Source organism: Diachasmimorpha longicaudata, chromosome 6 (genome assembly GCF_034640455.1).
Source record: "Diachasmimorpha longicaudata isolate KC_UGA_2023 chromosome 6, iyDiaLong2, whole genome shotgun sequence".
In the NCBI taxonomy this organism is placed as follows: Eukaryota; Metazoa; Arthropoda; class Insecta; order Hymenoptera; family Braconidae; genus Diachasmimorpha; species Diachasmimorpha longicaudata.
Genome location: NC_087230.1, coordinates 2,101,452 through 2,111,367, shown reverse-complemented (window position 1 = coordinate 2,111,367; position 9,916 = coordinate 2,101,452).

The following is a 9,916-nucleotide window of genomic DNA, read 5'->3' as shown; positions in this document are numbered from 1 at the left end:
CCTAGAAAAATCGGAAATCGTCTCACGAATCCAATGGCGTCAGCCAAATTCTTCTAGCTATGATATTTCCAAAGATATGGACGAAAAACGGTCTGAGTTCAAATCCGGGCCCGTTTTGCTCTAGGAGGCCCAGGAGCCGAGAAAATCGCGAAAAATGAAAAAATCGACTGTGGACAATTCCCGGACCCCTAGAAAAATCGGAAATCGTCTCACGAATCCAATGGCGCCAGCCAAATTGTCCTAGCTATAATATTTCCAAAGATATGGGCGAAAAACGGTGTGTGGCCAAATCCGTGCCCGTTTTGCTCTAGGAGGCCCAGGAGCCGAGAAAAAGGCGAAAAACGAAAAAATCGACTGTGGACAATTCCCGGACCCCTAGAAAAATCGGAAATCGTCTCACGAATCCAATGGCGCCAGCCAAATTGTCCTAGCTATGATATTTCCAAAGATATGGACGAAAAACGGTGTGTGGTCAAATCCGTGCCCGTTTTGCTCTAGGAGGCCCAGGAGCCGAGAAAATCGCGAAAAACGAAAAAATCGACTACAGAAAATTCCCGGACCCCTAAAAAAATCGGGAATCGTCTCACGAATCCAATGGCGCCAGCGAAATTCTCCTAGCTATGATATTTCCAAAGATATGGACGAAAAACGGTCTGAGTCCAAATCCGGGCCCGTTTTGCTGTAGGAGGCCCACGAGCCGAGAAAATGGCGAAAAACGAAAAAATCGACTTTAGAAACTTGCCGGACCCCTAAGAAAATCGGAAATCATCTCACGAATCGAATGGCGCCAGCCAAATTGTCCTAGCTATAATATTTCCAAAGATATGGACGAAAAACGGTGTGTGGCCAAATCCGTGCCCGTTTTGCTCTAGGAGGCCCAGGAGCCGAGAAAAAGGCGAAAAACGAAAAAATCGACTGTGGACAATTCCCGGACCCCTAGAAAAATCGGAAATCGTCTCACGAATCCAATGGCGCCAGCCAAATTGTCCTAGCTATGATATTTCCAAAGATATGGACGAAAAACGATCTGAGTCCAAATCGGGGCCCGTTTTGCTCTTGGAGGCCCAGGAGCCGAGAAAATCGCGAAAAACGAAAAAATCGACTTTAGAAAATTGCCGGACCCCTAGGAAAATCGGAAATCGTCTCACGAATCGAATGGCGCCAGCCAAATTGTCCTAGCTATGATATTTCCAAAGATATGGACGAAAAACGGTGTGTGGCCAAATCCGTGCCCGTTTTGCTCTAGGAGGCCCAGGAGCCGAGAAAAAGGCGAAAAACGGAAAAATCGACTGTGGACAATTCCCGGACTCCTAGAAAAATCGGAAATCGTCTCACGAATCCAATGGCGCCAGCCAAATTTTCCTAGCTATGATATTTCCAAAGATATGGACGAAAAACGATCTGAGTCCAAATCGGGGCCCGTTTTGCTCTTGGAGGCCCAGGAGCCGAGAAAATCGCGAAAAACGAAAAAATCGACTTCAGAAAATTCCCGGACCCCTAGAAAAATCGGAAATCGTCTCACGAATCCAATGTCGCCAGCCAAATTCTCCTAGCTATGATATTTCCAAAGATATGGGCGAAAAACGGTGTGTGGCCAAATCCTTGCCCGTTTTGCTCTAGGAAGCCCAGGAGCCAAGAAAATCGCGAAAAACGAAAAAATCGACTTTAGAAAATTCCCAGACCCCTAGAAAAATCGGAAATCGTCTCACCAATCGAATGGCGCCAGCCAAATTGTGCTAGCTATGATATTTCCAAAGATATGGGCGAAAAACGGTGTGTGGCCAAATCCGTGCCCGTATTGTTCTAGGAGGCCCAGGAGCCGAGAAAAAGGCGAAAAACGAAAAAATCGACTGTGGACAATTCCCAAACCCCTAGAAAAATCGGAAATCGTCTCACGAATCCAATGGCGTCAGCCAAATTCTCCTAGCTATGATATTTCCAAAGATATGGACGAAAAACCGTCTGAGTTCAAATCCGGGCCCGTTTTACTCTAGGAGGCCCAGGAGCCGAGAAAATCGCGAAAAACGAAAAAATTGACTTTAGAAAATTCGCGGACCCCTAGGAAAATCGGATATCGTCTCACGAATCGAATGGCGCCAGCCAAATTGTCCTAGCTATGATATTTCCAAAGATATGGGCGAAAAACGGTGTGTGGCCAAATCCGTGCCCGTTTTGCTCTAGGAGGCCCAGGAGCCGAGAAAAAGGCGAAAAACGAAAAAATCGACTGTGGACAATTCCCGGACCCCTAGAAAAATCGGAAATCGTCTCACGAATCCAATGGCGCCAGCCAAATCCTCCTAGCTATGATATTTCCAAAGATATGGACGAAAAACGGTCTGAGTCCAAATCCGGGCCCGTTTTGCTCTAGGAGGCCCAGGAGCCGAGAAAAAGGCGAAAAACGAAAAAATTGACTGTGGACAATTCCCGGACCCCTAGAAAAATCGGAAATCGTCTCACGAATCGAATGGCGCCAGCCAAATTGTCCTAGCTATAATATTTCCAAAGATATGGGCGAAAAACGGTGTGTGGCCAAATCCGTGCCCGTTTTGCTCTAGGAGGCCTAGGAGCCGAGAAAAAGGCGAAAAACGAAAAAATCGACTGTGGTCAATTCCCGAACCCCTAGAAAAATCGGAAATCGTCTCACGAATCCAATGGCGTCAGCCAAATTCTTCTAGCTATGATATTTCCAAAGATATGGACGAAAAACGGTCTGAGTTCAAATCCGGGCCCGTTTTGCTCTAGGAGGCCCAGGAGCCGAGAAAATCGCGAAAAACGAAAAAATCGACTGTTGACAATTCCCGGACCCCTAGAAAAATCGGAAATCGTCTCACGAATCCAATGGCGCCAGCCAAATTGTCCTAGCTATGATATTTCCAAAGATATGGGCGAAAAACGGTGTGTGGTCAAATCCGTGCCCGTTTTGCTCTAGGAGGCCCAGGAGCCGAGAAAAAGGCGAAAAACGAAAAAATCGACTGTGGACAATTCCCGGACTCCTAGAAAAATCGGAAATCGTCTCACGAATCCAATGGCGCCAGCCAAATTGTCCTAGCTATGATATTTCCAAAGATATGGACGAAAAACGATCTGAGTCCAAATCGGGGCCCGTTTTGCTCTTGGAGGCCCAGGAGCCGAGAAAATCGCGAAAAACGAAAAAATCGACTTCAGAAAATTCCCGGACCCCTAGAAAAATCGGAAATCGTCTCACGAATCCAATGTCGCCAGCCAAATTCTCCTAGCTATGATATTTCCAAAGATATGGGCGAAAAACGGTGTGTGGCCAAATCCTTGCCCGTTTTGCTCTAGGAAGCCCAGGAGCCAAGAAAATCGCGAAAAACGAAAAAATCGACTTTAGAAAATTCCCAGACCCCTAGAAAAATCGGAAATCGTCGCACCAATCGAATGGCGCCAGCCAAATTGTGCTAGCTATGATATTTCCAAAGATATGGGCGAAAAACGGTGTGTGGCCAAATCCGTGCCCGTATTGTTCTAGGAGGCCCAGGAGCCGAGAAAAAGGCGAAAAACGAAAAAATCGACTGTGGACAATTCCCAAACCCCTAGAAAAATCGGAAATCGTCTCACGAATCCAATGGCGTCAGCCAAATTCTCCTAGCTATGATATTTCCAAAGATATGGACGAAAAACCGTCTGAGTTCAAATCCGGGCCCGTTTTACTCTAGGAGGCCCAGGAGCCGAGAAAATCGCGAAAAACGAAAAAATTGACTTTAGAAAATTCGCGGACCCCTAGGAAAATCGGATATCGTCTCACGAATCGAATGGCGCCAGCCAAATTGTCCTAGCTATGATATTTCCAAAGATATGGGCGAAAAACGGTGTGTGGCCAAATCCGTGCCCGTTTTGCTCTAGGAGGCCCAGGAGCCGAGAAAAAGGCGAAAAACGAAAAAATCGACTGTGGACAATTCCCGGACCCCTAGAAAAATCGGAAATCGTCTCACGAATCCAATGGCGCCAGCCAAATCCTCCTAGCTATGATATTTCCAAAGATATGGACGAAAAACGGTCTGAGTCCAAATCCGGGCCCGTTTTGCTCTAGGAGGCCCAGGAGCCGAGAAAAAGGCGAAAAACGAAAAAATTGACTGTGGACAATTCCCGGACCCCTAGAAAAATCGGAAATCGTCTCACGAATCCAATGGCGCCAGCCAAATTGTCCTAGCTATGATATTTCCAAAGATATGGGCGAAAAACGGTGTGTGGTCAAATCCGTGCCCGTTTTGCTCTAGGAGGCCCAGGAGCCGAGAAAATCGCGAAAAACGAAAAAATCGACTACAGAAAATTCCCGGACCCCTAAAAAAATCGGGAATCGTCTCACGAATCCAATGGCGCCAGCGAAATTCTCCTAGCTATGATATTTCCAAAGATATGGACGAAAAACGGTCTGAGTCCAAATCCGGGCCCGTTTTGCTCTAGGAGGCCCACGAGCCGAGAAAATGGCGAAAAACGAAAAAATCGACTTTAGAAACTTGCCGGACCCCTGAGAAAATCGGAAATCATCTCACGAATCGAATGGCGCCAGCCAAATTGTCCTAGCTATAATATTTCCAAAGATATGGACGAAAAACGGTGTGTGGCCAAATCCGTGCCCGTTTTGCTCTAGGAGGCCCAGGAGCCGAGAAAAAGGCGAAAAACGAAAAAATCGACTGTGGACAATTCCCGGACCCCTAGGAAAATCGGAAATCGTCTCACGAATCGAATGGCGCCAGTCAAATTGTCCTAGCTATGATATTTCCAAAGATATGGGCGAAAAACGGTGTGTGGTCAAATCCGTGCCCGTTTTGCTCTAGGAGGCCCAGGAGCCGAGAAAATCGCGAAAAACGAAAAAATCGACTACAGAAAATTCCCGGACCCCTAAAAAAATCGGGAATCGTCTCACGAATCCAATGGCGCCAGCGAAATTCTCCTAGCTATGATATTTCCAAAGATATGGACGAAAAACGGTCTGAGTCCAAAATCCGGGCCCGTTTTGCTCTAGGAGGCCCACGAGCCGAGAAAATCGCGAAAAACGAAAAAATCGACTTTAGAAACTTGTCGGACCCCTAAGAAAATCGGAAATCATCTCACGAATCGAATGGCGCCAGCCAAATTGTCCTAGCTATAATATTTCCAAAGATATGGACGAAAAACGGTGTGTGGCCAAATCCGTGCCCGTTTTGCTCTAGGAGGCCCAGGAGCCGAGAAAAAGGCGAAAAACGAAAAAATCGACTGTGGACAATTCCCGGACCCCTAGAAAAATCGGAAATCGTCTCACGAATCCAATGGCGCCAGCCAAATCCTCCTAGCTATGATATTTCCAAAGATATGGACGAAAAACGGTCTGAGTCCAAATCCGGGCCCGTTTTGCTCTAGGAGGCCCAGGAGCCGAGAAAAAGGCGAAAAACGAAAAAATTGACTGTGGACAATTCCCGGACCCCTAGAAAAATCGGAAATCGTCTCACGAATCCAATGGCGCCAGCCAAATTGTCCTAGCTATGATATTTCCAAAGATATGGGCGAAAAACGGTGTGTGGTCAAATCCGTGCCCGTTTTGCTCTAGGAGGCCCAGGAGCCGAGAAAATCGCGAAAAACGAAAAAATCGACTACAGAAAATTCCCGGACCCCTAAAAAAATCGGGAATCGTCTCACGAATCCAATGGCGCCAGCGAAATTCTCCTAGCTATGATATTTCCAAAGATATGGACGAAAAACGGTCTGAGTCCAAATCCGGGCCCGTTTTGCTCTAGGAGGCCCACGAGCCGAGAAAATGGCGAAAAACGAAAAAATCGACTTTAGAAACTTGCCGGACCCCTGAGAAAATCGGAAATCATCTCACGAATCGAATGGCGCCAGCCAAATTGTCCTAGCTATAATATTTCCAAAGATATGGACGAAAAACGGTGTGTGGCCAAATCCGTGCCCGTTTTGCTCTAGGAGGCCCAGGAGCCGAGAAAAAGGCGAAAAACGAAAAAATCGACTGTGGACAATTCCCGGACCCCTAGGAAAATCGGAAATCGTCTCACGAATCGAATGGCGCCAGCCAAATTGTCCTAGCTATGATATTTCCAAAGATATGGGCGAAAAACGGTGTGTGGTCAAATCCGTGCCCGTTTTGCTCTAGGAGGCCCAGGAGCCGAGAAAATCGCGAAAAACGAAAAAATCGACTACAGAAAATTCCCGGACCCCTAAAAAAATCGGGAATCGTCTCACGAATCCAATGGCGCCAGCGAAATTCTCCTAGCTATGATATTTCCAAAGATATGGACGAAAAACGGTCTGAGTCCAAAATCCGGGCCCGTTTTGCTCTAGGAGGCCCACGAGCCGAGAAAATCGCGAAAAACGAAAAAATCGACTTTAGAAACTTGTCGGACCCCTAAGAAAATCGGAAATCATCTCACGAATCGAATGGCGCCAGCCAAATTGTCCTAGCTATAATATTTCCAAAGATATGGACGAAAAACGGTGTGTGGCCAAATCCGTGCCCGTTTTGCTCTAGGAGGCCCAGGAGCCGAGAAAAAGGCGAAAAACGAAAAAATCGACTGTGGACAATTCCCGGACCCCTAGAAAAATCGGAAATCGTCTCACGAATCCAATGGCGCCAGCCAAATTGTCCTAGCTATGATATTTCCAAAGATATGGACGAAAAACGATCTGAGTCCAAATCGGGGCCCGTTTTGCTCTTGGAGGCCCAGGAGCCGAGAAAATCGCGAAAAACGAAAAAATCGACTTTAGAAAATTGCCGGACCCCTAGGAAAATCGGAAATCGTCTCACGAATCGAATGGCGCCAGCCAAATTGTCCTAGCTATGATATTTCCAAAGATATGGGCGAAAAACGGTGTGTGGTCAAATCCGTGCCCGTTTTGCTCTAGGAGGCCCAGGAGCCGAGAAAATCGCGAAAAACGAAAAAATCGACTACAGAAAATTCCCGGACCCCTAAAAAAATCGGGAATCGTCTCACGAATCCAATGGCGCCAGCGAAATTCTCCTAGCTATGATATTTCCAAAGATATGGACGAAAAACGGTCTGAGTCCAAATCCGGGCCCGTTTTGCTCTAGGAGGCCCACGAGCCGAGAAAATCGCGAAAAACGAAAAAATCGACTTTAGAAACTTGCCGGACCCCTAAGAAAATCGGAAATCATCTCACGAATCGAATGGCGCCAGCCAAATTGTCCTAGCTATAATATTTCCAAAGATATGGACGAAAAACGGTGTGTGGCCAAATCCGTGCCCGTTTTGCTCTAGGAGGCCCAGGAGCCGAGAAAAAGGCGAAAAACGAAAAAATCGACTGTGGACAATTCCCGGACCCCTAGAAAAATCGGAAATCGTCTCACGAATCCAATGGCGTCAGCCAAATTCTCCTAGCTATGATATTTCCAAAGATATGGACGAAAAACCGTCTGAGTTCAAATCCGGGCCCGTTTTACTCTAGGAGGCCCAGGAGCAGAGAAAATCGCGGAAAACGAAAAAATCGACTGTGGACAATTCCCGGACCCCTAGAAAAATCGGAAATCGTCTCACGGATCCAATGGCGCCAGCCAAATTCTCCTAGCTATGATATTTCCAAAGATATGGACAAAAAACGTTCTGAGTCCAAATCCGGGCCCGTTTTGCTCTAGGAGGCCCAGGAGCCGAGAAAAACGCGAAAAACGAAAAAATCGACTTTAGAAAATTGCCGGACCCCTAGGAAAATCGGAAATCGTCTCACGAATCGAATGGCGCCAGCCAAATTGTCCTAGCTATGATATTTCCAAAGATATGGGCGAAAAACGGTGTGTGGCCAAATCCGTGCCCGTTTTGCTCTAGGAGGCCTAGGAGCCAAGAAAAAGGCGAAAAACGAAAAAATCGACTGTGGACAATTCCCGGACCCCTAGAAAAATCGGAAATCGTCTCACGAATCCAATGGCGCCAGCCAAATTGTCCTAGCTATAATATTTCCAAAGATATGGGCGAAAAACGGTGTGTGGCCAAATCCGTGCCCGTTTTGCTCTAGGAGGCCCAGGAGCCGAGAAAAAGGCGAAAAACGAAAAAATCGACTGTGGACAATTCCCGGACCCCTAGAAAAATCGGAAATCGTCTCACGAATCCAATGGCGCCAGCCAAATTGTCCTAGCTATGATATTTCCAAAGATATGGACGAAAAACGGTGTGTGGTCAAATCCGTGCCCGTTTTGCTCTAGGAGGCCCAGGAGCCGAGAAAATCGCGAAAAACGAAAAAATCGACTACAGAAAATTCCCGGACCCCTAAAAAAATCGGGAATCGTCTCACGAATCCAATGGCGCCAGCGAAATTCTCCTAGCTATGATATTTCCAAAGATATGGACGAAAAACGGTCTGAGTCCAAATCCGGGCCCGTTTTGCTGTAGGAGGCCCACGAGCCGAGAAAATGGCGAAAAACGAAAAAATCGACTTTAGAAACTTGCCGGACCCCTAAGAAAATCGGAAATCATCTCACGAATCGAATGGCGCCAGCCAAATTGTCCTAGCTATAATATTTCCAAAGATATGGACGAAAAACGGTGTGTGGCCAAATCCGTGCCCGTTTTGCTCTAGGAGGCCCAGGAGCCGAGAAAAAGGCGAAAAACGAAAAAATCGACTGTGGACAATTCCCGGACCCCTAGAAAAATCGGAAATCGTCTCACGAATCCAATGGCGCCAGCCAAATTGTCCTAGCTATGATATTTCCAAAGATATGGACGAAAAACGATCTGAGTCCAAATCGGGGCCCGTTTTGCTCTTGGAGGCCCAGGAGCCGAGAAAATCGCGAAAAACGAAAAAATCGACTTTAGAAAATTGCCGGACCCCTAGGAAAATCGGAAATCGTCTCACGAATCGAATGGCGCCAGCCAAATTGTCCTAGCTATGATATTTCCAAAGATATGGGCGAAAAACGGTGTGTGGTCAAATCCGTGCCCGTTTTGCTCTAGGAGGCCCAGGAGCCGAGAAAATCGCGAAAAACGAAAAAATCGACTACAGAAAATTCCCGGACCCCTAAAAAAATCGGGAATCGTCTCACGAATCCAATGGCGCCAGCGAAATTCTCCTAGCTATGATATTTCCAAAGATATGGACGAAAAACGGTCTGAGTCCAAATCCGGGCCCGTTTTGCTCTAGGAGGCCCACGAGCCGAGAAAATCGCGAAAAACGAAAAAATCGACTTTAGAAACTTGCCGGACCCCTAAGAAAATCGGAAATCATCTCACGAATCGAATGGCGCCAGCCAAATTGTCCTAGCTATAATATTTCCAAAGATATGGACGAAAAACGGTGTGTGGCCAAATCCGTGCCCGTTTTGCTCTAGGAGGCCCAGGAGCCGAGAAAAAGGCGAAAAACGAAAAAATCGACTGTGGACAATTCCCGGACCCCTAGAAAAATCGGAAATCGTCTCACGAATCCAATGGCGCCAGCCAAATTGTCCTAGCTATGATATTTCCAAAGATATGGACGAAAAACGATCTGAGTCCAAATCGGGGCCCGTTTTGCTCTAGGAGGCCCACGAGCCGAGAAAATCGCGAAAAACGAAAAAATCGACTTTAGAAACTTGCCGGACCCCTAAGAAAATCGGAAATCATCTCACGAATCGAATGGCGCCAGCCAAATTGTCCTAGCTATAATATTTCCAAAGATATGGACGAAAAACGGTGTGTGGCCAAATCCGTGCCCGTTTTGCTCTAGGAGGCCCAGGAGCCGAGAAAAAGGCGAAAAACGAAAAAATCGACTGTGGACAATTCCCGGACCCCTAGAAAAATCGGAAATCGTCTCACGAATCCAATGGCGCCAGCCAAATTGTCCTAGCTATGATATTTCCAAAGATATGGACGAAAAACGATCTGAGTCCAAATCGGGGCCCGTTTTGCTCTTGGAGGCCCAGGAGCCGAGAAAATCGCGAAAAACGAAAAAATCGACTTCAGAAAATTCCCGGACCCCT